The sequence below is a fragment of the Ovis aries genome, chromosome 12 (genome assembly GCF_016772045.2).
Source record: "Ovis aries strain OAR_USU_Benz2616 breed Rambouillet chromosome 12, ARS-UI_Ramb_v3.0, whole genome shotgun sequence".
Taxonomy (NCBI): domain Eukaryota; kingdom Metazoa; phylum Chordata; class Mammalia; order Artiodactyla; family Bovidae; genus Ovis; species Ovis aries.
Window position 1 is genome coordinate 34,799,018 of NC_056065.1, and position 27,502 is coordinate 34,826,519.

Consider the following 27,502-nt stretch of genomic DNA (forward strand, 5'->3'; position numbering starts at 1 on the left):
CTCATCCTTGATTGTCGCTTTCTCCTACTGCCCCCAATCCCTCCCAGCATCAGAGTCTTTTCCAAGTTACAACAGTCAAAACAGTCTTGTACTGGCAGGAAAAAACAACAGAAACATAGATCAATGTAGTACATTAGAAAGCCCAGAAATGAACCCATGCACTTATGGTCAATTAGTCTACAACAAAGGAGGGAAGATTACACAATTGATGAAAGACAATCTTTTTAATATATGGTTCTGGGATAACTGGACAGCTATATGTCAAAAAATGAAGTTAGAACATGCTTTAATACCACACATAAAAATAAACTCAAAATGGATTAAAGACCTATTTGTAAGACTGGATACTCTTAAACTCTTAGAGGAAAACATAAGCAGGACACTGACATAATTCATAGCAATATCTTTTTGGACTCATCTCTCAATCTCACACAGTAATGAAAGTAAAAACAGAAGTAAACAAATGGGACTTGATCAAACTCAAAAGATTTTTTGCACAGTAAAGGAAACCAAAAAAAAAAAAGAGAGAGAGAGAGAGAGAGAGAAAACAACCCACAGAAAGGGAGAAAATATTTATTTTCCATTATACAACCAACAAAGAGTTAGTCTTCAAAATTTACGAACAGCTTATGCACCTCAGTATGCCAAGAAGCACGTGAAAAGATGTTCAACACCACTAATTATTAGAGAAATGAAAATTAAAACTGCAGTGATATAGCACCTCACACCAAGCCAAATGGCCATCATCAAAAAAGCTATAAACAATAAATACCGGAGAGAGTGTGTAGAAAAGGGGACTCTTGTACACTGTTGGTGGGAATATAATGTGGTACAGCAACTATATTGATACAATGGACTACTACTCAGCTGTTAAAAGAATGAACTAATGCTATTTGCAGCAACATGGATGGACCTGGAGATTATCATACTAAGTGAAGTAAATCAGGCAGAGAAAGACAAATATTATATTATATTGCTTATATGTGGAATCTAAAAAATGATAGAAATAAACTTATTTACAAAACAAAAACAACAAAGTTTTGGTTACAAGGAGGGATAGAATTGGGAGTTTGGGATGGACATGTACACATTACTATATTTAAAATAGATAACCAACAAAGAGTTACTGTGTATAGTACAGGGAACTCTGCCCAACATTCTGTAATTATGTAAATGGGAAAGAATTTGAAAAGGAATGGATGCTTGTATATGTATAACTGAATCACTTTGCTGTACACCTGAAACTAACACAACATTGTCAATCAACTGTACTCCAATATAAAGTAAAATTTTTAAAAACATCCTCAGAAAAATAAGATGCAAATAGGAAGTTCACATACTCCTAAGGTGACCAAGTCTAAGAATGTATAATCTAGTATCCTGTTAAGGGTATGTTATACCATGTGTGTTTTAAGGAATCAAACAACTGATTGTACAGACTCTTCCTACTAAATATCACCTTTCTTCAGAAAAGATAGCTTCTTTCACTCATCATAGGAATTAGTAAGTACTTAGCAATGTCTTGTCTGTCCTGCATCAAAACATTATTGCTGGACTGTGGCTTTAATGTATGACTGTGGTTGCTTCTGAAGTGTCAGCTATTATCAGTCTTCATGGTGAAAATCTGTTATGCTGAGCCACCCCTAACTTTCCTCTGTACTGGGTGCCATGAGTGCAGTTATAGTACACTGTTTTGACTGTTAACTTTCACTTCTGTCAATAAATCCAACTGGCTATCCAGATAATACAGGAGTGCATCCACCTTGCCAAAGTTAACTTGAATAATCAATCCATCCTGTATAAGGAAAGGTCTTAGTGCTCTGGTTGTGGTATGATCTGAAAGAATGTATTTAGAAGGTGAATGATACAGATAATTTAATATAATTTCTCAGTTTAATATAAACCAGGAGAAATTTAGGATTGCAATTTTCCATTGTCAGTCATGAGATTGGGAGGAAATACCAAATGTAACCACAGGGCATTTCCATGGGCAGTAATTAGGTTTTACTAGTAATATAATTGTATTCATTTTAAACCTGGGAATGTCATGAGTAATAAGCCAATTCAAACCATCCATTAAAAATTTTCTAACTTAATTTCTGTATTTTCCATCTAAATACATTAGAGTTTAGCCTTCTCAGTTAATATCATAATCATATCTCATAGATTAAATGGATATTTCTTCATCTGTAAAATTGCAGCAGATATCCATGGTATAAAATCACAATAAATAATATTAGTTCCAGGTAGAAATTGATTTGGAATGGCATTATTACTAAAAGTTATTTGAATAGTTCTGTTATTTGTGCTGTTACTTCTTCAAAAAGTTCAGGGGACGTTTAGTTTAATTAACCTTTGTCCAGCTAGGTGTCTGGGTAACACAAGCAATTTGGTGTCTAATTGTGTCTAATACCACTTTCCTCTTTTTACACATTCAGTAAAAGTTTGCACATTTACACATTAGAAAGTGGTGTCTAATACTACTTTCCTCTTTTTGCACCTTCAGTTAAAGTTTGAGTGGCTACCAAGTATCAGCACCAGTCCAGATGCTGAAAATATAAAGATGAAGAAAATTTCTGGTTGGATGAAGGAAGTTGCAAGGGAATATCACTCCCACACTAACTTTGACATCAAGCCACATACTCTACAGTATTATAATCTTTCAAATCTACCAGAAAAGAAAAGAAAAGAAAGCCAAATTAACTAAATGCCAGATAGCCAAAAGCTGTTTTTATGAGAGGAGAGACTCATAGTTGCTTTCATTCTTGGTAGATCATCAGGAGAGCAAAAATCTACCATAAGCAAAAAGATAAAGAGAAACCAGCTTAACTTTTTACAGTTGCATGTGAGTTGGCATGAAAGATTAGAATTCCAAGGAGCTCCAGACACAGACTATCTGCAGCCATTTGCCAACTCTTTTCTAGGGCCCTTCACCAAATGTACAGAGGTACAATGCCAAATAATGGCATCAGAACAAGTTTGCTGAACTCACTTATCTCTGAGATATGAGAGGCCTTCCTGAAATACAAGTCAGAAGACTACCGAAAGCTAGGGGTAGGGCATGAGGGATAAGACAGCTCTCTCTCAGGGGTTTTAGACCTTTGTCAAGTACACTGTAATAGCCACCTTCATTGGAAGCACTGATGCTGAAGCTCCAATACTTTGACCATCTAATGCAAAGAGCTGACTCATTAGAAAAGACTCTGATTCTGGGAAAGACTGAAGGCAGGAGAAGGAGACGACAGAGGATGAGATATGGATGGCATTGCTGACTCAGTGGACAGGAGTTTGAGCAAGCTTTGGGAGATGGTGAAGGACAGGGATGCCTGGCATGCTGCAGTCCATGGGGTCACTAAGAGTCAGACATGACTGAGCAACTGGACAAAAACAGAAGGCTGCCAGTGAGGCAAGAAAGCTGAGATCATCTCCCTAGAGTAATTAGGAACTTCACAGAATGTATTGGAAAAGCTTTCCAAAGACTAGGGGTCAGGTAGTAATGCTAAGAGAGATATCTTGAGGTGCACAGAGCTATTAGTGGGACTGGAATAAAAAAGATAACTCCCTAGAAACCCAAACAAACAAACAAAAAAACTAGAAGATGGACTGAAAAGTAAGTAGAGATTTTTCAGAGCTTGAAAATTGGGTGGCTGAGTGCTAAAGGAGAACTTTAGCAACTCTTGTAGACTTGCCAATGGGCCAGTCTTGCTGAAGGGAAAGTCCTAATCATGTCTTTAAACTTTTGAAGCCAGTGCAGAAGTAAATGTGAGTAAAGCTAAATTTCAGCCTGGATGCATCTCAACTACAGATTATTTGAACTCTGTCCTGACAGAAGAAAGAATGTATTCTTCCTTGGGAATTACAATTATTTTCTTTAGCCTCTAATATTATTTTACCTACAATGTCTGAACCACAATAAAAGTTTATGAACTGTGCAGAGATATAAGGAATATGACTTGACGTAAAGAGAGGAAATAGTCAATAAAAGTGGACTAAGGGATGGACTAGATGATGGAATTATCAGACAGACTTCAAAAGCCCATAATATAATTCATTAAAGGATCTGTGGAAAAGTGGACATAATATGTAAACATACAGGCAATTTCAGCAGAGAGATACAAGCTATTTTAAAAAGCCAAAAACTATACTAGAAATGAAAATTACAAAATAAAAAAAAATTACTTGATGAACTTAATAGCAGATAGAGGAAAGGATCAGTATATTGAACAAATGAAAAGTGAACAAATGACCCAAACTGTAAAATAAAGAGAAAAAAAGAGAAAAGTATGAAAGAAACTACTTGAAACCTGGGCAGAATTTCAAATGGTCTAATCATAAGAAATTAGAACCTATGGAAAAACAGCAAAGTAGCAGAGAAAAAAGAAATATTTGATGGGAGAGTAATGGAGAATTTTTCAAAATTGATTGATGATCTCAAACTTGACAGAAAATCTAGAGAAAGACTGGATATATAGATGGGGTCAAGAACCTTTCAGATTGGATTTTCAAGGAATGCTTATATGAGATTAGCATAATTTGAACATAAATCATTAGCCATGGTAAAATATAGTTGAGAGAATTTTAGGGCAAGAAAAAACCAAGCAAAGCCCTAAATTAGTATTAATAGTAATCCTTGCGTGTTTGAGGGCAGCAGAAAGCCAGTAAAGGAAATGCTGTGGAAATAATGTGTAGAGATCAACAGAGTGATATCACATGACCTTGAGTATGCCGTTGAAAGATGTGATGGGCAAATTCTGCTAAGGGAAGATATTGGCAAGTCTTTCTGCATTTAATTGGAATAGTTTGAACTTTGGAAATACCCAGACAAATTTTGACATCTGATTTCCTTTTTAATCCTTTTGAGATAAAAACTTTTCAGTTCAGGAAAGGGTATTTACTGGTTTTTCTAGTCAAGCTCATCAGGAAACTCTGACATCATCCTTGGGTAAAGATCATAATAATTTTATTATTTTTGATTTCTTGATGATGATATTTATTAGCATTGAATTATATAACTGTCTCCAGATAAAATTAGAGAATTTCTGTTTGTCTTAGTTTACTACTTATTTATTTATTATTAAAATTTTTTTTACTTATTTACTTACTTTATTAATCTCTATTAGAGTATAGTTGCTTTTCAATGTTTTATTAGTTTCTGCATATAGCAAAATGAATTTGCTATACATATATCCCCTGTTTTGAATTTCCTTTCCATTTAGGTCACCGCAGAGCATTGCATAGAGTTCCCTGAGCTATACAGTAGGTTCTCATTAGTTATGTATTTTATACATAGTATCAATAGTATATATATGTCAATGCCAATCTCCCATTTCATCATACCCACTCTTACCCCCTTTGTGTCCATATGTTTTTTCTCAATGGCTGTGTCTCTCTTTCTGCTTTGCAGATAAGATCATCTATACCATTTTTCTAGATTATACATATAAGCATTAATATATATATTTTTTCTCGTTCTGACTTACTTCACTCTGTATGACAATCTCTGGGTCCATCCATGTCTCTACAGATTTCCCAAATTTGTTCTTTCTATGACTGACTGGACAATATTCCATCATATATATGTACCACATCTTCTTTATCCTTTTTTCTGTCGATAGGTATTTAGATTGCTTCCATATCCTGGCTATTGTGGGTAGTGATGCAATGAACGCTGGGGTACATGTGCCTTTTGAAATTATGATTTTCTTTGGGTATGGCCTATTAGTGGGATTTCTGGGCCATATAATAATAGAAACCTCCATAGTGGCTGTATCAATTTACATTTCCATTAACAGTGCATGAGTATTTCCTTTTCTCTGAACTCTCTCAAATATTTACTGTTTGTACATTTTTTAATAATGGCTATTCTGACATGTGTGAGTTGATTCCTCATCATAGTTCTGATTTAAATTGCTCTAATGATTACTGATGTTGAGCATCTTTACCTCTTGGCCATTTGTATGTCATCTTTAGAGAAGTATTTATTTGGGTCTTCCACCCATGTTTTGATTGGGGTATTTATTTGTTTTATTTTTTGATATTGAGCTGCATGAGCTGTTTGTTATTTTGGAGGTTATTTCTTTGTCAGTTGCTTGTTGCAAATATTTTCTCCCATTCTGAGGGTTGTCTTTTTTTTTTAATTTTTATTTTTACTTTATTTTACTTTACAGTACTGTATTGGTTTTGCCATAAATTGACATGAATCCACCACGGGTGTACATGAGTTCCCAATCCTGAACCCCCCTCCCACCCCATATCATCTCTCTGGATCATTGTCTTTTTGTCTTGTTTATTATTTCCTATACTGTGCATAAGCTTTTCAGTTTAATTAGATCCCGTTTATTTATTTTTATTTTCATTCCTCTAGGAGGTGAGTCAGAAAAGATCCTGCTGTGATTTATGTCAAAGAATATTGTGCTTTGCTTTATTGTGCTGTGCTTTCTTCTAAGAGTTTTATAGTGTCTGGCTTTCTATTAAGGACTTCAGTTCATTTTGAGTTTATTTTTGTGTATGGTGTTAGGGAGTGTTCTTATTTTGTTCTTTTATGTGTAGTTTCGCCAGTTATTGAAGAGGCTGTCTTTTCTCCATTGCATATTTTTGCCTCCTTTGTCATAGATTAGGTGACTATATGTGCATGGGTTTATCTCTGTACTTTCTGACCTGTTCCATTGGTCTATATTTCTGTTTTTGTGCTAGTACCATGCTGTCTTGATTACTGTAGCTTTGTTGTATACTCTGAAGTCAGAAAGCCTGATTCCTTCAGCTCCATTTTTTTTTTTCTCAAGATTTCTATGGCTATTTGGTGTCTTTTGTGTTTTCATACAAATTGTAAAATTCTCTGTTCTAGCACCATTGGTAATTTGATAGGGATTGCATTGAATCTGTAGATTGCTTTGGATAATATAGTCATTTTCACAATATTGATTCTTCCAGTTCAAGAACATGGTCTATTAGTCCATCTGTTTGTGTCATCTTTGATTTCTTTCATCTGGATCTTATAGTTTTCTGAGTACAGATCTTTTGCCTCCTTAGGTAGGTAAGTTCCTGGGTATTTTATTCACTCTCTGGCAATGGTACATGGTATTGTTTCCTTTATTTCTCTGTATTATGTTCATTGTTAGTGTATGAGAATACAAGAGATTTCTGTGTATTATTTTTGTATCTTGTGACTTTACTAAATTCATTGATTATTTCTAGTGATTTTCTGGTGGCATCTTTTGGATTTTCTATGTATAGTATCATGACATCTGCAAACAGTGACAGTTTTACTTCTTTTCCAATTTGGATTCCCCTTATTTCTCTTTCTTCTCTGATTACTATGTCTAGGACTTCCAAGACTGTGTTGAATAATGGTGGTGAGAATGAAAATTGTTGTCTTATTCATGATCTCAGAGGAAATGCTTTTAGTTTTTCACCACTGAGAATAATGTTTGTTGTGCATTTGTCATATGTGACCTTTATTATGTTGAGATAGTTTCCCTCTATTTCATGGAGATATCTTCCCTCTATGTCCACTTTCTGGAGGGTTTTGTTTATTTGTTTGGCTGCAGCAGGTCTTAGTTGTAGCATTCAGGAACTTTAGTTGCAGAAATGTGGGATCTTGTGCCATGACCAGGGGTCAAACCAGGGCCTCCTGCATTGGGAATGCAGTCTTAGCTACTGGACCACTAGGGAAGTCTCTCTGGAGAGTTTTTATTATAAATGAGTGTTGAATTTTGTTGAAAGTTTTTCTGCGTCTACTGAGATGATCATGTGGTTTTTGTTCTTCAGTTTACTAATATGGTGTATCACATTGATTGATTTGCATACATTGAAGAATCTTTCCTTTTTTGGGATAAAACCCCACTTGATCATGGTGTATTATCCTTCTAATGTGTTGTTGGATTTGGTTTGGTAGTATTTTGTTAAGGAGTTTTGTGTCTATGTCCATCAGTGATATTGGTCTGTATTTTTCTTTTTTGTGATATCTTTGTCTTGTTTTGGTATCAGGGTAATGGTGCTGGTAGAGTGAGTTTGGAAGTGTTCCTCCCTCTGCAGTTTTTGGAAGAGTTTGAGAAGCACAGACGTTAACTCTTCTCTAAATGTTCGATAGAATTTTTCTGTGATACCATCTGGTCCTGGACTTTTGTTTGTTGGAAGATTTTTATTTTTTTTTTTTTAATTTTAGTTTTTTATTTTTTAAATTTTAAAATCTTTAATTCTTACATGCATTCCCAAACATGAACCCCCCTCCCACCTCCCTCCCCATAACATCTTTCTGGGTCATCCCCATGCACCAGCCCCAAGCATGCTGCATCCTGCGTCAGACATAGACTGGCGATTCAATTCACATGATAGTATACATGTTAGAATGTCATTCTCCCAAATCATCCCACCCTCTCCCTCTCCCTCTGAGTCCAAAAGTCCGCTATACACATCTGTGTCTCTTTCCCTGTCTTGCATACAGGGTCGTCATTGCTATCTTCCTAAATTCCATATATATGTGTTAGTATACTGTATTGGTGTTTTTCTTTCTGGCTTACTTCACTCTGTATAATCGGCTCCAGTTTCATCCATCTCATCAGAACTGATTCAAATGAATTCTTTTTAACGGCTGAGTAATACTCCATTGTGTATATGTACCACAGCTTTCTTATCCATTCATCTGCTGATGGACATCTAGGTTGTTTCCATGTCCTGGCTATTATAAACAGTGCTGCGATGAACATTGGGGTACATGTGTCTCTTTCAATTCTGGTTTCCTCGGTGTGTATGCCCAGAAGTGGGATTGCTGGGTCATAAGGTAGTTCTATTTGCAATTTTTAAGGAATCTCCACACTGTTCTCCATAGTGGCTGTACTAGTTTGCATTCCCACCAACAGTGTAGGAGGGTTCCCTTTTCTCCACACCCTCTCCAGCATTTATTGCTTGCAGATTTTTGGATCGCAGCCATTCTGACTGGTGTGAAGTGGTACCTCATTGTGGTTTTGATTTGCATTTCTGTAATAATGAGTGATGTTGAGCATCTTTTCATGTGTTTGTTAGCCATCCGTATGTCTTCTTTGGAGAAATGTCTATTTAGTTCTTTGGCCCATTTTTTGATTGGGTCGTTTATTTTTCTGGAATTGAGCTGCAGAAGTTGCTTGTATATTTTTGAGATTAGTTGTTTGTCAGTTGCTTCATTTGCTATTATTTTCTCCCATTCAGAAGGCTGTCTTTTCACCTTGCTTATATTTTCCTTTGTTGTGCAGAAGCTTTTAATTTTAATTAGATCCCATTTGTTTATTTTTGCTAGAATATACAATGGAGTAAAGATAATCTCTTTAACAAGTGGTGCTGGGAAAACTGGTCAACCACTTGTAAAAGAATGAAACTAGATCACTTTCTAACACCGCACACAAAAATAAACTCAAAATGGATTAAAGATCTAAATGTAAGATCAGAAACTATAAAACTCCTAGAGGAGAACATAGGCAAAACACTCTCAGACATAAATCACAGCAGGATCCTCTATGATCCACCTCCCAGAATTCTGGAAATAAAAGCAAAAATAAACAAATGGGATCTGTTGGAAGATTTTTAATCTCAGTTTCAATTTCACTACTTTGATGGGTGTGTTCACATTTTCTATTTCTTCCTGATTTAGTCTTGCAGGACTCTACTTTTTGTCCATTTCTTCCAGGTTGTCCATCTTTTTTTTTTTTTTTTTTCATATATTCCTTATAGTAGTCTCTTTTGAGCCTCTATTTTTCTGTAGTGTCACTTATAACTTCTTTTTAATTTCTAATTTTATTGATTTGTGTCCTCTCTCTTTTTTTTCTTGATGAATCTCACTAAAGTTTAATCAGTTTGTTTAACCTCTCAAAGAACTGTGCTTTGGCATGGACCCTCTCTGTAGGTCTCACTCTGTCCAGTCTGCCACAGACTGGTTGTTTCACCCTTCTCCAACAGCCTCAGATGCTCCTCCTCTGTTCCAACTGATCTCCCTGTTGCTGAGGGGTCTTCCTGGATGTGGGAAACTCTCCTCTTCCTCAACTCCTCTACGAGGGACACAGGTCCCATCCGTCCTGTCCTCTTCTTTTTCCCTTATTCTTCCTCTCATCATAGCTGGCCATGTGGGGATCTTTCCTATCCTTTCCAGTGTCCAGGGTGTTCAACTAGTGTTCAGCCAGTGCACCGTGATAGTTGTTCCTTCTGTAGGTGTATTCTTGATGCATTTGCAAAGAGAGATAAACTCTTATTTTCTCCTACTCCTCCACCATCTTGAAATCCCTATGGTCATAATAGTTTGATGTTTTAAAATTAATGTATATGTATTTTTTGTCTGCACTGGGTCTTTGTTGCTTTGCATAGGCTTTCTCTGGTTGTGGCAAGTGAGGGCAGTTCTTCATTGTGGTTCGAGGGCTTCTCATTGCAGTGACTTCTCTTGTTGTAGAGCACAGGTGCTTGGTACAGGGGCTTCAGCATTTTGAACACCTGGGGTTTAGAGCAGGGCTCAGTAGTTGTGGTGTGTGGGCTTAGCTGCTCCATGGCATATGGAATTTTTCTGGACAAGGGATCGAACCTGTGTCCCCTGCATTGCCAGGTGTGCCAATCCACTTATCCACTGTGCCACCAGGGAAATCCCATAATAATTTTAAAGGTTATAAAGTATATTTACATTTTTTGAGTTTTAAATTCACATTTTAAAAGAAACATTTTAGCTAGGTTAGTTTCCACCACCAGAAAATAGGTCAAATTTCCACATAGGTCAGAAGTGAGATGATGAGTGTTTCGGCCATTGTCATGATATTTAAAATATCATGCAGAAGTCAAAAGGGATGTTAAATATCTGAATGGGGAGTTTTATTTCTATGAATGTTGCTTCATAGTCATTCTGAATGTCAGGTCTTTTGTACTTCTCACGACTTAGGACAATAACCTACCTGAAGAATAAAAAGCAAATTCACTAGAACTTCAATTGGTGGAATTTTCTTTAAACTTAGAATTCTTTAAACTAAGTTAAAACTTGAAAGTTTTCTTTACTAAGACAGATGCTTGACCTTTGAGTCATCAGTATGCTTTCCAAGGCCAGGCTGGAAAAAACTGCTTGAATTTTCATGTAAGCCATGGAAATATGGCTTAAATTTTGTCTGTTAAAAAATAAGTTTAAGTAGGTTTGGAATGGGTTTTTATTATTGTAAGATTTATAATTCAAAAACCAAATGACCCCAGAATCATTTAAAGAGGAGTATTTCTGCCCCTTGAGATTGATGGAAGGAATAGATGTCTGCTGTTTCATGTGTTCAATTTTAAACATGCTTCTAATTAGGCCAAGGGCACAGACATATTTGTGCCATAGAATGTTTTTAGCCTTATTCTACTCTGCCTACTGAGGTGGAGAATTTCAATGGGAATTGACCCTGCAGGAGAGGGACTGACATTTTAATGGATCCTTGAGAGCAATCAAGGAGGCAGAAGCAGGCATCCATCAGTGGAGCCAGTGGAAATCAGGCAGGGCTGACACAGTAGGTCTCCCAGAGTGGGTGAGGCTTACACCAGTTCTGAAATTAGTGAGGTGAACTAACTAAGATTTTGTAATACTCAGGGTCTCTGAGTTTGTTTTAAAAAAGCTTATATCTGTTCCTCTGTGCTATCCAACTCATTTCAGGCTTGCTGATAAATGTGCTGCCAAAAGTAATGATGTTCAGAAAAAATGAGCTGTTTTTAATTAAGCTTCATAACACCCTAAGTTTGCCAACTACTTTTAAGTCCATGGCCCTAAATGGCTAGGATGATTTACAATGATGGATTTGTTCTTGTATTGTTCGGGCACTAATGTGAAAGTCTACTGGAAAATTCATAGATAAAGTTTTGAAAAACTGGCACTTCTAATTTGGGATACTGATGATGCTTTTAGATAGAGGAAATGTTTTTATGGTTCAAAGAATATCAGATCGCCCCATTGTCATCAGAATGACTTTCCTTTATTTTTAAGTTTCTAACTGTTCCATTTTTCTCTTTCTTTTTCAGTTCTTCTGACTTAGTCTTTTCCTTTTCCTTGGTTTCTAAATCTGACCAGAGGCATATGAATAGACAGGCTGAGAGCGTGCATGTGTGGGTACGTGCTCAGTCATGTCCAACTCTTTGCGACCCCATGGACTATAGCCCTCCAGGCTCCTCCATCCATGGAACTTTCCAGGCAGGGATACTTAAGTGGGTTCCTATTTCCTCCTCCAGGAGATCTTCCTGGCCAAGAGATTGAATCCACATCTCTTGTGTCTCCTGCATTGGCAGGTGGATTCTTTACTTATGTGTCACCTAGGAAGCCCAAGCTGAATGCACATTTTTGTCAGTTGTTCTTGGAAAAAGCTTTGGAAAATTGTATGACAGTTGTATTACCACTCCCACCTAATAAAATCTATCAAGCTAGAAAGACATGACTTGGCAGGAGTCCTTGTTTGAGGAACCCTGGGAATGAGATGTGTGGTACAATCCTTCACATTTATTTTTACTTGCTGGCACCCCCAGATGTTGTGGTTGTCCAGTGGGAGGCCTGGGAGGTATCCCCTCATTTTTCCAAAAAAGCATCACTGGACAAGAGTGTCATCTCCTTAGTCCTCCTACCTGTTCATCTGAGGCTTTTGAGAGTTTTAAGTTTTAAAAGGTTACAGAAGAGTTACAAAAAGAGTTTTCTTAAAAAGAGGCCCTGGATTCTGTCAGCTCCTCCATTTTCCTTAAACTATTAAAGATAATCTCCTGGAAACATGAGGTAATTGACTTGAGTTAGGAAAAAAAATGACAAGGATGATCAGTATCATGCTATATAATCAGTCCATAAAATTTTTGGGATAACTGCTGAAGAAATTTCTCCTATATTTATCTAAACAAAGAATTGAAGTTGTAAAATAATAGTACAAATTGCTAGTTGAGCATGGAGCTTTGAACACGTGGTTCACCTCAGCATCCTAAAAGTCCTCGTAAATGCTGGTGCAAGATATAAAAGTTTAAGTTCAGTAGTCAAGAGGAAGGAGAGAAGTCAGGAGTGGGCTGGGAGTACCCAAACATTTCTGGAATAGGTAAAGAGGTTGTAGGGGTGGAGACTGATACAGTAATGGGATAAAGCTATAATTTGTGCTTGTAGATGTTATCAAACAACACTCACATGATTCTCAGAAAGGCAGCATGATTGGAGGTACCGATCATGGTATCCCCAGGTATCATAGATAGCAAGGATAAAGTACAGGAAAATCAATTTACGTACGACATTTAAACCTGCACTTTCCCTCCCATACCCCACGGTGCCAGGCAGCCACTCCTACCGTTGCTTCTGTAGGAGCCTAGGCATCTGCAACTGGGAAAACAGACTGGAGAAACTGCTACCTCAGAGAGCCCAGGCACTTGGCAGGCCTGGGTTCTCAAGCAGGGACTGTTTTGCTCCCCACCGTCTGGGGGAAGCTTGCCAATATCTAGAGACCTTTTTAATTGTCAGAACTTGGGAAATTTCTGGTGTCTAGTGGTTATAGAGGCTAAACAGCCCAGCAGTGTCCAGGATGGCCTCCCATAGCAAAGGATTGTTTAGCCCCAGATGCCATTAGTGCTGAGGCTGAGAAACCCTGCTCTGGGGTGAGCAGAGGCACAGGGCTGGATGAAGGGAATGAAACCAGAGTCTGCCTGTTGAACACTGGGAACCCCAGTTCCTTTCCCTACGCTACTCTTGGAGTACCAAACGGCAGGCAGTCGCTCAGAGGTGTCTCTTCTGCAGCAGAGAAGAAAAGGTCATGGGACAGTGTCCAACCAGCAACTGGCAAGACCACCAATACACACAGAGATCAGTCAGCTTGTTACCATTTTAGCTTTAAATATGAGTGACAGGAATTAATGTTAGAAATATTTCAGACTCAGGTTGTTATTTTAGAACAACCTCTGAAAGAAAGCACACACATACTTACACTGAAATTAAAACTGTACAAAGTATAAACAGAGAACACTAAAAAAAATGTGTAGAAAAGAGAACGCTTCAAAAAAAAAATCTCATAATATCCTCAGAGAGATATTAGAAGTTTCAAGGTATGCTATACTAAAAAGAGAAATCAGAGAGCAGGAAAGAGCAGAAAAAATGTGTGGTGCTAAATAAAATGGGAGCATTAAATGAAAGTTGAACTTTTCCAGGAAGTAAAATAAGAAGCAAAGAAACTGACAATTGGAGAGAAAAGATGAGAACTGCAGTTCTATGTGTCTATTGAAAGTTATGTAGAAAGAGAATAGAGAAAATATAGGTGAAGAAATGAATGAAAACAGTAATGTGAGATTAATTCCCCAAACCAAGGAATTTGAGGCTCAAGAGGGGAAGAACTGCCAAGCAATCAGCACCAAAACTTGGAAGAGAAAAATCAGGTCAAATTGTTGTGAATTTTTGGAACACTAAGAGAATTAATAGGTCCAAAGAAAGGATTGGGAATAAAAATTGGATCAGGCTTCTTAGCAGCAACCTGATCCACTAGAAGTTAATGGAACAATCCCTTCAAGAGTTATGAAGAACAAATGGTGTGGCCTGATCACAGTCATCAAACTAGAATTCTAAACCCAGTCAGACCTTCTGTGAAAGGTGAGGAAGAAAAAGGCATTTTCAGATAAGCAAGAGGCCCCAAATCTACATTTTATGCAGCCTTTTCTGGGGGAAGATACTGAAAGAGGGGAGAAGCTATCAGAGATGAACCTGGGATCCTGGAAGCAGGGTACCAAGGTACCTCCCAAGCACTTTACCTAGGGAGCACAGTGGGTAAGGGAACTTGCAGTTGGGCCATTCTGGACCCCTCCTGGTTTGCTGCAGATTGTTAAGACACATATAATGTTGTGCCTTGATACCTCAGGGTCTTTCTTTTATCTCTTGCTCTGTGTATGTGTTGTCTACTTAATCCTTTCCTGCACTAATTACTGCATTTACCTTTCCCTCTCTTGTGACATCATGGGAAAAAAAATCAATCTACAGTCACTGCTTTGATATACTCAGTATTATGAGATAAAATATAGCTTGATGGAAACCTCAAGATTGTCTCCCTTGATAACTTCATTTCGTAGCTCAGGGAATGAAAGCTGTGGCATGACTTGATCATAATCCCATAGTATTGCTGCTGGGCATAATGTTATTAAGATAAAATAGTCATTTATTTGATTGACAATGAGATACTTTGGAATTTCCATTCAGGAGCCATAGACGGCTTGGGTCTTCACCAGCTGAAAAGGGACCTTAAATATTTTAAGAATTAGAACAAGGGGTCATTAGCCACATACACATAACTCTCCTGTGTCATCTGCGGTACTTGGGATCCATCCAGAGAGGCCTCCTTCCCTTCTTCTCCCTAGCACACTGTAAATGACTAAGGCATTGCAAGGGGGAAAGATTAATAGAGTAGGGCAGTGGGCTCTAACCCTGAAGATGAAGAGCTGAAATTCAGACTTTGAGGATATATTGTTGTGGTTTAGTGGCTAACTCATGTTCAGCTCCTTTGCAACCCAATGGCCTGTAGCCCTCCAGGCTCGTCTGTCCATGCAACTTTCCAGGCAAGAATACTGGAGTGGGTTGCCATTTCCTCCTCCAGGGGATCTTCCTGACCCAGGGATTGAACCCGCATCTCCTGCATTGCAGGTGAATTCTTTACCAATGTGCCACCTGAGAAGCCCCTGAAAATATATAAATGTGCTGTAATGTTGTTAAATAATTTTATTTCACTTGAAAAATCCTTTTTCCACCGATCTTTGAAAATAACTTATTTTTCCTGGCCCATCCACAGAGTATATATGCAATATATATTATTTTCATTTCAATCTGAAAAGTGCCTTCATTTTTTAAAAATGTACAAACACACTATAAAAATCAGGGCAAATAGCATTTTTTACTTCCGGCTTTCCTAACTATCATAATTTTCTATAGGTCGGAAAATCCCATGGATGGAGGAGCCTGGTAGGCTGCAGTCCATGGGGTCGCTAAGAGTCGGACATGACTGAGTGACTTCACTTTCACTTTTCACTTTCATTCATTGGAGAAGGAAATGGCAACCCACTCCAGTGTTCTTGCCTGGAGAATCCCAGGGACGGGGGAGCCTGGTGGGCTGCCATCTATGGGGTTGCAGAGTCAGACACGACTGAAGTGACTTAACAACAGCAGCAGCAGCAGTATTACTAAATGGTTATTTTTCTCTACTTGGTTACAGTTAACATCAAGACTACTGGTCCTTATTTAGCAGCTGTCTTCCAGGTATAAAGGGTGGCATAGAATTCTAGAGCTGGAAAGGATTTTTGTTACCATCTCAATTATTGCCCTTATTTTTTAAAGAAGTAACTTGAAACCCAGGCAGAGCTGAGACTGGAATATATATATATGAGAAACCAGACAATTTGAGGCTCCTGTTTGTGTGACAAGGCTTGAGGAGTGCCAGCAGGACTCCTTTGCTAAATGTCTGCGCCACTGTCTGTCATCCAAGAGGGCATTGGAGCCTTTGAGGCTTGAGGAAGCTTTACGTTAGAAGTATTCTGTTGAAACACAGATGTCTGATGGAGGAGTCCCATCTTAAGTCCATTTTATTTTATTTGTTTAAAATTTTTAATTAATGTATTTATTCTGCTGTGTCAGGTCTTAGCTGTGTCATGATGTGGGGTCTTTGTTGTGTCACGTAGGATATTTTGTTGCGGCACACAGATTCTCTAGTTGTGGCTCAAGGGCACAGTAGTTGTGGTGTGCATGCTTAGTTACTCCATGGCATGTGAGATTTTAGTTCCCTGGTTTGGGATTGAACCCGTGTCCCTGTATTGCCGGGCCGATTCTTAACCACTGGACCACCAGGGAAGTCCCTTAAGTCCGTTTTAGCCAACTTTGTGGATGTTTGCTGGAACTGTATAAGGAGTTAGCAGAATGAGGCACAGGACTGATCTGGATTTAGGTCACAGAGAACAGTGGGATATAAAAGAAAAGGGCATTCCAATGCTTTGTTACTGACTTTCATGACAATATTGTCTACATATAATGTAGATACTACTATCCCCATATTAGAGATAAGGAGCCCATGATTCAGAGAGGTTAAGTGACTTATCCAAGGTCTACCTACAGAACAAAATAAAATGTTCCCAAACTAAACAATAGAGCACTTTAATCTTTTGTCCTATGCAAACCTAAGTTGAATGTCTTTTGAGTTTTTTTTTTTTGTTTGTTTGTTTTTTGAGTTTTGAAACATGAATGCTTGGATTAGCTACCTTGTGAGAAAGCATATGTTACTTTGAAGAGAAGTCAGGCTTTTTCAGGCAATAAAGGTAATTAATATACTCAACATAGGTGGACAGAAACAATTACGTTTCATTTCATGATGATTCAACCACTGAACAGGTATTAAGAGCCATGTTGTCTGTGTCCAGTAGAAACCAGGAACAGAAGAGCAGTAATCAGTCCCTACCCTCCAGTCACCTACAGTGTGTTTGTGAGCATTTCCTACGAGGAACAATAGAATGTTATTAGGACAACTGTGTGGCTTAGCCTACAAGTGTTGTAGGAACTCAAAGAAGACTGAGACCAGTAGAGCCACAATGGTTAGAGGAGTTCCAAGGTGAAGGTGGAGCTTTCAGTGGACAAGCAATGAGAATTTGGATGTATACAAGACAAATGTAGTATGAATAGGAGGCAATGTGGTGTAGCTGAACAAACATAGGGAGTCAGATGACTTTGCATTCATTCTGATCTTCACCATTCAACAAGCTGATTATGGAGTTATAAACCAATATTTTAATCTCTAGTCTGACTTTTAAAATGAGGGAATAAGACTACCTGTCCTCTAAGGTCCCTTCTAGTGCTAGCATTTTATAATCTTAAATAGTGGCAACTAAGTGGGTATCAGGGGTATCAGTAAGAGTGGGTATCAGTTGAGATTTGAGTACTATCTCATGGGACTCAGTGATGCAGATGATGTGCCCTGCTTCGTCCTAGACCCTTTCACTCTTTGGCCTCAGAAACAGTTGTGTTTGCTATTAGATTAGTATTTTAGTGGTACATAATTTGCTCCTGACTTTGTTCTTTCTTTGTTTGTTCTTTCTTTTTAGTCTTTATACTTACCACATCTTTATATGTCATCCCAGTGAGTACATTAAGTGATAAGCTCCTTGAAAACAGGACCATACCTAATTAATACTTGCCTTGTACAGCGTGTGCCACACAGTTGCTGCTAAATATTTTTCAGATAGAATTAAATAGAACGTTTGAAATGCTTCTTGACTTTTTATGAGAGATATTGCATTGGTCATTAGAGTTGGTGCTGGAAACTGAGACGAGGGAGAGTGGGACAAGAAGGGAAAGTGGCCTTGGTTATGTGGGCTGAAAAACCGGAATTGGGGCTCATATCTCTATCTGTCTATAATTTCCTGCTGTGTAGCATGGTTCACTGATGGAACTGACATTTCCTGTAGTATTGGAGAATCATCATTTCTATTTAGATGTAGAAATAAAAAAAATGATGGTGTAGATTTAGACTAATTGTTTTCTCTGAGGTACTGTAGGATGGTAGTATGGAAATGTGAATTCCCATGTTGCTGGGCAAAGTCACTTGGTGTAGAAATTTTTGCTTATATCTTACGGCTTGTAGATCATTTGAGTATTCCTCTCCTTACTTCCCCCTTGAAGTTTTGCTTGTTAAAATTCAGGCTTCGATGATGTCCACAGAATTTCTAGCCCAAATCAGTTCTATTAGAAACTACCTACACTTGTCTGTTCCTTAATGGGCTTGTAAGTTGTTTGACTTGCGTGACCTTAGCCTTTCCTAGTGTAGGCATGGATTGAGAAGAACCTGTGGTTGCTTGGGGGGAAAATTGCATTTTATGACTTCCTCATTTTTTCTACTTAATTATGTTCCTTAAAAGGCATGGCATGCATATATGAGTACTGAAAGGCTGCTGTGGTTCTCACTAAATATTTAAGTAAATTGCCTTAGAGAAGGTCATCAAAATCTTTGTGTGATTCAATACAACTGAATTCTGCCACTCAAATTCTATTACTTCTTGTGTCTGAAACATGTAAGACTTTTAGTCCGGAATAGTTTTTTCATTTCTTTCCCACCCACATTTCCTGTCAATTTGTTTTATCTACTTTGAATCTTGGGCTCTTCTCTCATTTTCACAGGGATTATGGGGTTCACTAAGATTATTAAAGTGCTGCAGTTAATTCCATTTCTGGAAGAAAGGGGAAGTCTTTCCACTTTCCATAAATTAAAATGAATAGGATGAAATGAAAAAAAAGAATTAAACCTCTTGCCAACCTGGTATATCAGATCTCATTAGATAGTCACTAGACAGTTCTTTAATTGTATTCAATCTCTGAAGGAGATCTAAATTTTTATAAGGTTGTGATATATATCTTTATTATTTAAGTCCTCCTATGTGTGTGGTGTTGTTCAGTTGCTCAGTCCTGCCCAACTCTTTGTGACCCCATGGACTGCAGCATTCCAGGCTTCCCTGTCCTTCACCATCTCCCGGAGTTTGCTCAAGCTCATGTCCATTAGGTCTGTGATGCCATCCAGCCATCTCATCCTCTGTCCCCTTTGCCTCCTGCCCTCAATTTTTCTCAGCATCAGGGTCTTTTCTTTTTTTGCATCAAGTGGCCAAAGTATTGGAGCTTCAGCTTTAGTGTCAGTCCTTCCAGTGAATATTCAGGGTTGATTTCCTTTAGGATTGACTGGTTTGATCTCCTTGCTGTCCAAGGGACTCTCAAGAGTCTTCTCCAGCACCACAATTTGAAGGCATCAGTTCTTCGGCATTCAGCCTTTTTTTATTGTCCAGGTCTCACATGCATACATGACTACTAGAAAAACCATAGCTTTGACTATACGGACCTTTGTAGGCAAAGTTATGTCTCTGCTTTTTAATACACTGTCTAGGTTTGCTTTTCTTCCAAGGAGCATCTTTTAATTTCATGGCTGCAGTCACCATCTGCAGTGATTTTGGAGCCCCCCCCCCCAAATAAAGTCTCTCACTGTTTCTATAGTTTCCCCATCTATTTACCATGAAGTGATGGGACTGGACACCATGATCTTAATTTTTTGAATGTTGAGTTTTAAGCCAGCTTTTGCATTCTCCTCTTTCACATTCATCAAGAGGCTCTTTAATTCCTGTTTACTTTCTGCTATAAGGGTGGTGTCATCTGCATATATGAGGTTATTGATATTTCTTCAGGTAATCTTGATTCCAGCTTATGCTTCATCCAGCCCAGCATTTCACATGATGTACTCTGTATATAAGTTAAATGAGCAGGGTGACAATATACAGCCTTGATGTACTCCTTTCCCAATTTTGAACCAGTCTCTTGTTCCGTGTCTGGTTCTAATTATTGTTTCTTGACCTGCATACAGGTTTTGCAGGTGGTGTTCTGGTATTTCAATATGTTTAAGAATTTTCCACAGTTTGTTGTGATCCACACAGGCTTGGGCATAATCAATGAAGCAGAAGCAGATGTTTTTCTGGAATTCTTTTGCTTTTTCTATGTTCCAATGGATGTTGGCAATTTGATCTCTGGTTCCTCTGCCTGTTCTAAACCCAGCTTATATATCTGTAAGTTCTTAGTTCACATATCCTTGAAGCCTAGCTTGAAGGATTTTGAGCATTACTTTGCTAGCATGTGAAATGAGTGCAATTGTGCAGTAGTTTGAATATTCTTCGGCGTTACCTTTCTTTGAGATTGGAATGAAAACTGACCTTTTCTAGTTCCGTGGCCACTGCTGAGTTTTCCAAATTTGCTGGCATATAAAGGCAGCAGTTTCATAGTATCATCTTTTAGGATTTGAAATAGCTCAGCTGGAATTCCATCACCACCACTAGCTTTGTTTGTAGTTGCTAATTTTCAATGATGTAAAGGAACTGGGTTCTTTCTGCTTATTTAATGATTGGTCTAGTAGACTAAAACTTAATTCTAATTCTAGCAAACACTTTTTGCATGAAATTGGGCATTCCATTTCAATTCTCTGCACCTCTGGTTCCTTATCTGTGAGGCAAGGTACAAAGTTTTTCTTCTCTTTTCTTTCCTTTGTGTGTACCTGCACGGTGAGTGAGAGAATAAGAAGTGGGGAGAAAAAAAAGATGAGGAGAAGGCTGTGGACAAACAGTGAGAATTTGGGTGTCGACAGTTAATCTTCACTTCCCTCATTCAGTTTAAACACAGGGGATGTTTTTATTTTTGTTGTTCCCTCAAATTCAGTGTCTGTTCATTTTTCTGTCTGTCCTTAGAATGCTTTTGGGTTGGTGTTTCCTGTCATAAGCATTGAATTCCTCGAAATTGTTTGATTGAGTTTGAATGACACTGTATTGAAGTAATGGGCATTACTAACTGCTTCTGTCAATGACATAGTGGAAAGAAGGTTTTTAGGTGATGATTAATGCCAGTCTCTCTGTAAAACTTGGCTTCAAAACTAAAATCAGAGTTATTTCTAATTCCCAGGAGAAGCTTAAAATACTGTTAGTAGACCTGAATGATTCAGAACCAGTCATATCTCATTGCTTTGTTTCATGTTTATCATCCAAATAAGTTGAAAATCAGTAGTTGCTAACTAATAATTATATAAATAGAGTCAGTGTGAGATACTGTTCACTTATTTAGAAGAATTGTGAGAACTTTAGCAAACTAGTTCCTAAGGTTATATATCCTCAGGGTTAGAAAAGATTTCAACAGTCATCTTCAGCCCTCTTTGTGCCCCAATTTCTTCATCTTCAAAAGGAAAGAAGGCCGAATAATTGGATAAGATGATCTACCAACTCTGAAATTCTTTGAAATTTTGTGTTGTGGGTGTTTCAGCACTTGAGTAGGTGAATTCTAGGATCAGTCTCAAGAATAAATCAAATATTTCAGGGGAGAATGTTAGAAATGTTGGTTTCTAGCATTTTCCAGGTGGTAAAATACTTGGTAATATAATTCTTAGTATATAATTATTGCTTTGCAATTTATCCAGTTACTTTTCTGAGAATATTCTGAGATTAGACAATATTATTCTGAAAATAGTCAGCATCTTATAACTAATTTATAAATAGACAGCTAAGACCTCAAAACCTAGCATCCTATGGACTAAATGTTTGTATTCCCCCAGAGTTTTATGTTGAAGTCCTTAATTCCTAATGGGATGGTATCTGGAGGTAAAAGTTTGGGGAAATAATTGGGCTTGGATGAGGTCATGACAGTGGAGGCTTCACGGTGGAACTGGTGCCTTCATGAGAGGAGAACAGGCCAGAGTTTTCTCTCTCTGCCATGTGAGGGCACAGTAAAAAGGCTGTATGTAAACCAGGAAAAAGAGGGCCTTCACCAGGCTTCCCAGGTGGCACTAGTGGTAAAGAAGCTGCCTGCCAGTGCAGGAGACATAGGAGATGCAGGTTCGATCCTTGGGTCAGGAAGATCCCCTGGAGTAAGAAATGGCAACCCACTCCAGTATTCTTGCCTGGAGAATCTCATGGACTCAGATGAGCCTGGCAGGTTATAGTCTATGGGGTCACAGAAGAGTTGGACTTGACTGAGGCGAACCAGTCTGGCACCCTGATCTCAGCCTTCCCAGCCTTCAGAACTGGGAGAAATACATTTTTGTAGTTTAAACTACCCAATCTATGCAATTTTGTTAATAGCAGCTTGAAGAGAACAAAACACATCTCAAAAAAAAAAAAAAAGGGAAAGAAAAACTCAGTCGCTCAGTCGTGTCTGACTCTTGGCGATCCCATGGACTGAAGCCCACCAGGCTTCTCCGTCCATGGGATTCTCCAGGCAAGAGTACTGGAGTGGGGTGCCATTATGTGACAGCAAATGATAGGCAGACTCTAGGAGCTGAGGGCCTTACTACTACAACCTCAAGAAATAAATCTTGTCAAAAAATGGTGAGGTTGGAAGAAGACCTCAGACAGGAGTGCAGATTAGCTAACGCCGTTATTGCAGCCTTCTTTAACCCTGAGCAGAGGACTGATGTAAATTGTGCCGAGATTTATGACCTGTGGAAGCTATGAAGTAAAAAATGTATGTTGTTCAAAGCTGCTAAGAAAACACATCATGTCAAACATCTGTGTAGAGAAGGTGAAAATGCCATAACATCTATCCTTGAAGGATTTAAAATTTATTTGTAGAACTAGCTAAATTGGATATGTATGGGTGGGGGGAGTTGTGAGGCTTAGGAAAACTCAGGTGAGAGACAACCAAGTATGGTTCAAGACCTCCTATCCCTCTAAATTCTATGATCCTCATGGAAAGGGGTCATCCAAGATCTTTTAGAAGGTGAAAAGTGAAAGTGAAAGTTGCTCAGTCATGTCCAACTCTTTGCCATCCCATGGACTATACAGACCATGGAATTCTTCAGGCCCAAATACTGGAGTGAGTAGGCTTTCTCTTCTCCAGGGGATCTTCCCAACCCAGGGATCGAATCCAGGTGTCCCACACTGCAGGTGGATTCTTTATCAACTGAGCCACAAAGGAAGCCCAAGAATACTGGAGTGGGTAGCCTGTCCCTTCTGCAGTGGATCTTTCCGACCCAAGAATTGAACTGGGGTCTCTTGCATTGCAGCCAGATTTTTTACCAACTGAGCTATCGGGGAAGCCCCAGATCTTTTGGAAATAGCTACTAAATGAACTGAGAAAACACTGAGATGAGTGTAACATGTTTCCCAAGTATTGAGACTTGACTTTGTGATGTTTCCCAAAGAAAGAAAATCCCAATGTGTTGTTCACGGGGCGTGTCAGGGAGATGAAGAGAACTTGGTCTTCACCTCCTGGTGATAAGCTCACTTTTCAGTTCCATTTGCTTTTAGAATCATCAAGAAGGAAGTGCAAAAGTTAGCCTTTTCTTAACATGTGGTTATGAAGGACCATGTCATACCTGCAGTGCCATTCTCTGCAGCCTCATCCTGTAAATCTGGGTATGGCTGGTGAGGGTTCTTTTGCTCTTAGCAGATCTCCCAAATAACTTGCTTCTTCTGGTGGCCAAAGGATTGGCTCCTTATGATTTAAATGTGTGGCTTCATTTTTGGAACTTGAGCATACATTCTTGAAAAATTCTGGGCCTCCTGTGAACTGGAGAGCCCTTTGACTGGAATGATCTTCACTCCAGTCAAACTTCATGTGCTTTATTCCTTAGACTATTTCATTTCTTTGCTTTGTTCCTCACCGTCATATACTCTCTACAGTGAGAGCATAATAGAACACATTTCAGGAGAGGTTCTTTTCTTGCTGAGCTGCAATGATAAAGGTAAGATATCTGAGTAATAATTAATATCTTTAAAGCCCAGGGTGGTTGTTGAAGGCTTCAAGTACTTTTTTATTAGCAGCAAACACAAAATTTAATTAAAAGCAGCCAGGGATTAATTTTTAATCTGTACCACTGGTAGTACCTTCTCAGTATCAAATAATTACTTGATTAATGTCTCCAAAATGTTGTGAAAGTGTGTTTAAATTTTCAAAGGATTCAGTATTTGGTGCAAAAATACAGGATTTGAAAATATACAGTGGAAAAGACATGTTATTATTTAAAGAGTCATCAAAAAATAAATGTCAGAGTATCAATCAAGAACACTTATTAAAAACCAGACCTAAGTATAAAGGATTCAAACATTAGCAAGGCTTAATCCTGCCCTTGAGGTGAGCAGAGGAGGCAGACCTAAAAATAACAAATATAGCGAATAGCTTATTATTCAAAGGGCCTTTTAGAAATCACCTGGGCTCAGCCTTCTTGTTTTTTTGAACTTCCTGATGGTATCAATATTTCTTGGTTTGAAAGAGCTGTTATTTCCTCTTTAGTTACAGAGTCTCATATTTGCTGCGTGACAAATGACAGGCGTCATCTGACACATGTCCAAACACCCATGGAACAGCCATTTATCAAAATGACTAGTGCTTTAACGACACAGTGCTTACCCCCAAGTACAGAAGGTTTGTGCACCAGAGAGATCTGAAAGAAAATGGAGAGGCAGAAGAGAAAAGCACTGCCTGCTTTATCTTACATGGTATTTTTTACAAAGATTAATTCTCACAGTTTAAAGTACATTTGTTACTCTGGAGGTAGTGAATGTTGAAAACCACAGTGTTAAAATGTTCATATTGGTGACTCCAGGTATTATTTAGAGCATCATTTTGTTATTCATAGGTCAAACATAGAAAGATATGTTATGAATAAGCAATTACACATTTTTAAAAGCAAAAGAATCATAAGTGCTCGTCATCAACTGAATGTTTGTGTACACCCCCACATTTATATCTTAAAATCCTAACTCCCTAAAGTGATAGTATTGGACTCTGAAACCAGGAGGTGATTAGGTGATAAAGGTGGAGCTCTCATGAATGGTGTTAGTACCCCTATAAAAGAGACCCAAGAGAGCTCCCTCCCCACTTTTGCCATGTGAGAATGCAGTGTGACATCAGTGTACTGGGAAGTGGGCTCACATTAATTTCCCAGTGCCTTGATCTTGGACTCCCAACGTCCAGAACTATGAGAAGTAAATTTCCATTGTTTATAAGTCTCCTAGTATATTAAACAACTTAAATGATCCTTAACAGAGGAGTCAGTTCAGTTTAGTCGCTCAGTCATAATGCATACATAGTGTGGAATATGTAATTATCAAAAGCATTGATTGACCAGTTTCTCCCGTTTCCAGTCATCCATTTATCTTTCCACACATTTCTGTGTGTGTGTATTCAGATTTGTGTAACTAGGGGGAGTGACTCCTGTATTAAATGTTTCATGTTCTAAGTCACAAACTGTTACATATTCTAAGGCACAATTGAGTTTTTCAATTGGAGGGAAAAGTGCATCCCCTGCTTGAGGTGGTAGCGGGTTTAAGAGAGGGGGGTGGGTCCAGGAAAAGCTGAGAAAACACATACTGACAAGTAAAAATAACGAGATGATGGTTTTAAATCATAATAGACTATTTTTCATGGCTCAAGTAAACTTATTGCCAAATTCAGACTTAACTTGAAGAAAGTAGGGAAAAGTATTAGACCATTCAGTACCAGACCACCTGACCTGCCTCTTGAGAAATCTGTATGCAGGTCAGGAAGCAACAGTTAGAACTGGACATGGAACAACAGACTGGTTTCAAATAGGAAAAGGAGTACGTCAAGGCTGTATATTGTCACCCTGCTTATTTAACTTCTATGCAGAGTACACCATGAGAAACGCTGGACTGGAAGAAACACAAGCTGGAATCAAGATTGCCAGAAGAAATATCAATAACCTCAGATATGCAGCTGACACCACCCTAATGGCAGAAAGTGAAGAGGAACTAAAAAACCTCTTGATGAAAGTGAAAGTGGAGAGTGAAAAAGTTGGCTTAAAGCTCAACATTGAAAAAATGAAGATCATGGCATCCGGTCCCATCACTTCATGGGAAATAGATGGGAAACAGTGGAAACAGTGTCAGACTTTATTTTTTTTGGGCTCCAAAATCACTGCAGATGGTGACTGCAGCCATGAAGTTAAAAGACAATTGATTACTCCTTGGAAGAAAAGTTATGACCAACCTAGATAGCATATTGAAAAGCAGAGACATTACTTTGCCGACTAAGGTCCATCTAGTGAAGGCTATGGTTTTTCCTGTGGTCATGTATGGATGTGAGAGTTGGACTGTGAAGAAGACTGAACACCGAATAATTGATGCTTTTGAATTGTGGTATTGGAGAAGACTTTTGAGAGTCCCTTGGACTGCAAGGAGATCCAACCAGTCCATTCTGAAGGAGATCAGTCCTGGGATTTCTTTGGAAGGAATGATGCTAAAGCTGAAACTCCAGTACTTTGGCTACCTCATGTGAAGAGTTAACTCATTGGAAAAGACTCTGATGCTGGGAGGGATTGGGGGCAGGAGGAGAAAGGGACGACAGAGGATGAGATGGCTGGATGGCATCACTGACTCGAAGGACATGAGTCTGAGTGAACTCTGGGAGTTGGTGATGGATAGGGAGGCCTGGCATGCTGCGTTTCATGGGGTCGCAAAGAGTCGGACACGACTGAGTGACTGAACTCAACTGAACTGATTCAGGTATGACCTAAATCAAATCCCTAACAATTATACAGTGGAAGTGAGAAAGATTTAAGGGACTATACCTGATAGACAGAGTGCCTGAAGAACTATGGACGGAGATTTGTGACTTTGTACAGGAGACAGGGATCAAGACCATCCCCAAGAAAAAGAAATGCAAAAAAGCAAAATGGCTGCCTGAGGAGGCCTTACAAATAGCTGTGAAAAGAAGAGAAGCCAAAAGCAAAGGAGAAAAGAAAAGATATATCCATTTGCATGCAGAGTTCCAAAGAATACCAAGGAGAGTTAAGAAAGCCTTCCTCAGAGATCAGTGCAAAGAAATAGAGGAAAACAATAGAATGGGAAAGACTAGAGATCTCTTCAGGAAAATTGGAGATACCAAGGGAACATTTCATGCAAAGATGGGCTCAATACAGGACAGAAATGGTATGGACCTAACAGAAGCAGGAGAAATTAAGAAGAGGTAGCAAGAATGCACAGAAGAACTGTACAAAAAAGATCTTCATGACCCAGATAATCACGAAGG

General features: G+C 38.5%; 1 protein-coding gene and 1 pseudogene across 4 annotated transcripts in view; both read left to right on the forward strand.

Annotated features, from left to right (window-relative positions):
- The window catches only part of LOC132657506 (E3 ubiquitin-protein ligase ARIH2-like), a 49,317-nt pseudogene extending 22,101 nt beyond the window's left edge, over positions 1 to 27,216 (forward strand).
- Positions 1 to 27,502, forward strand: part of RGS7 (regulator of G protein signaling 7) — a 472,754-nt gene that overhangs the window by 116,661 nt on the left and 328,591 nt on the right. The window lies entirely within an intron of this gene.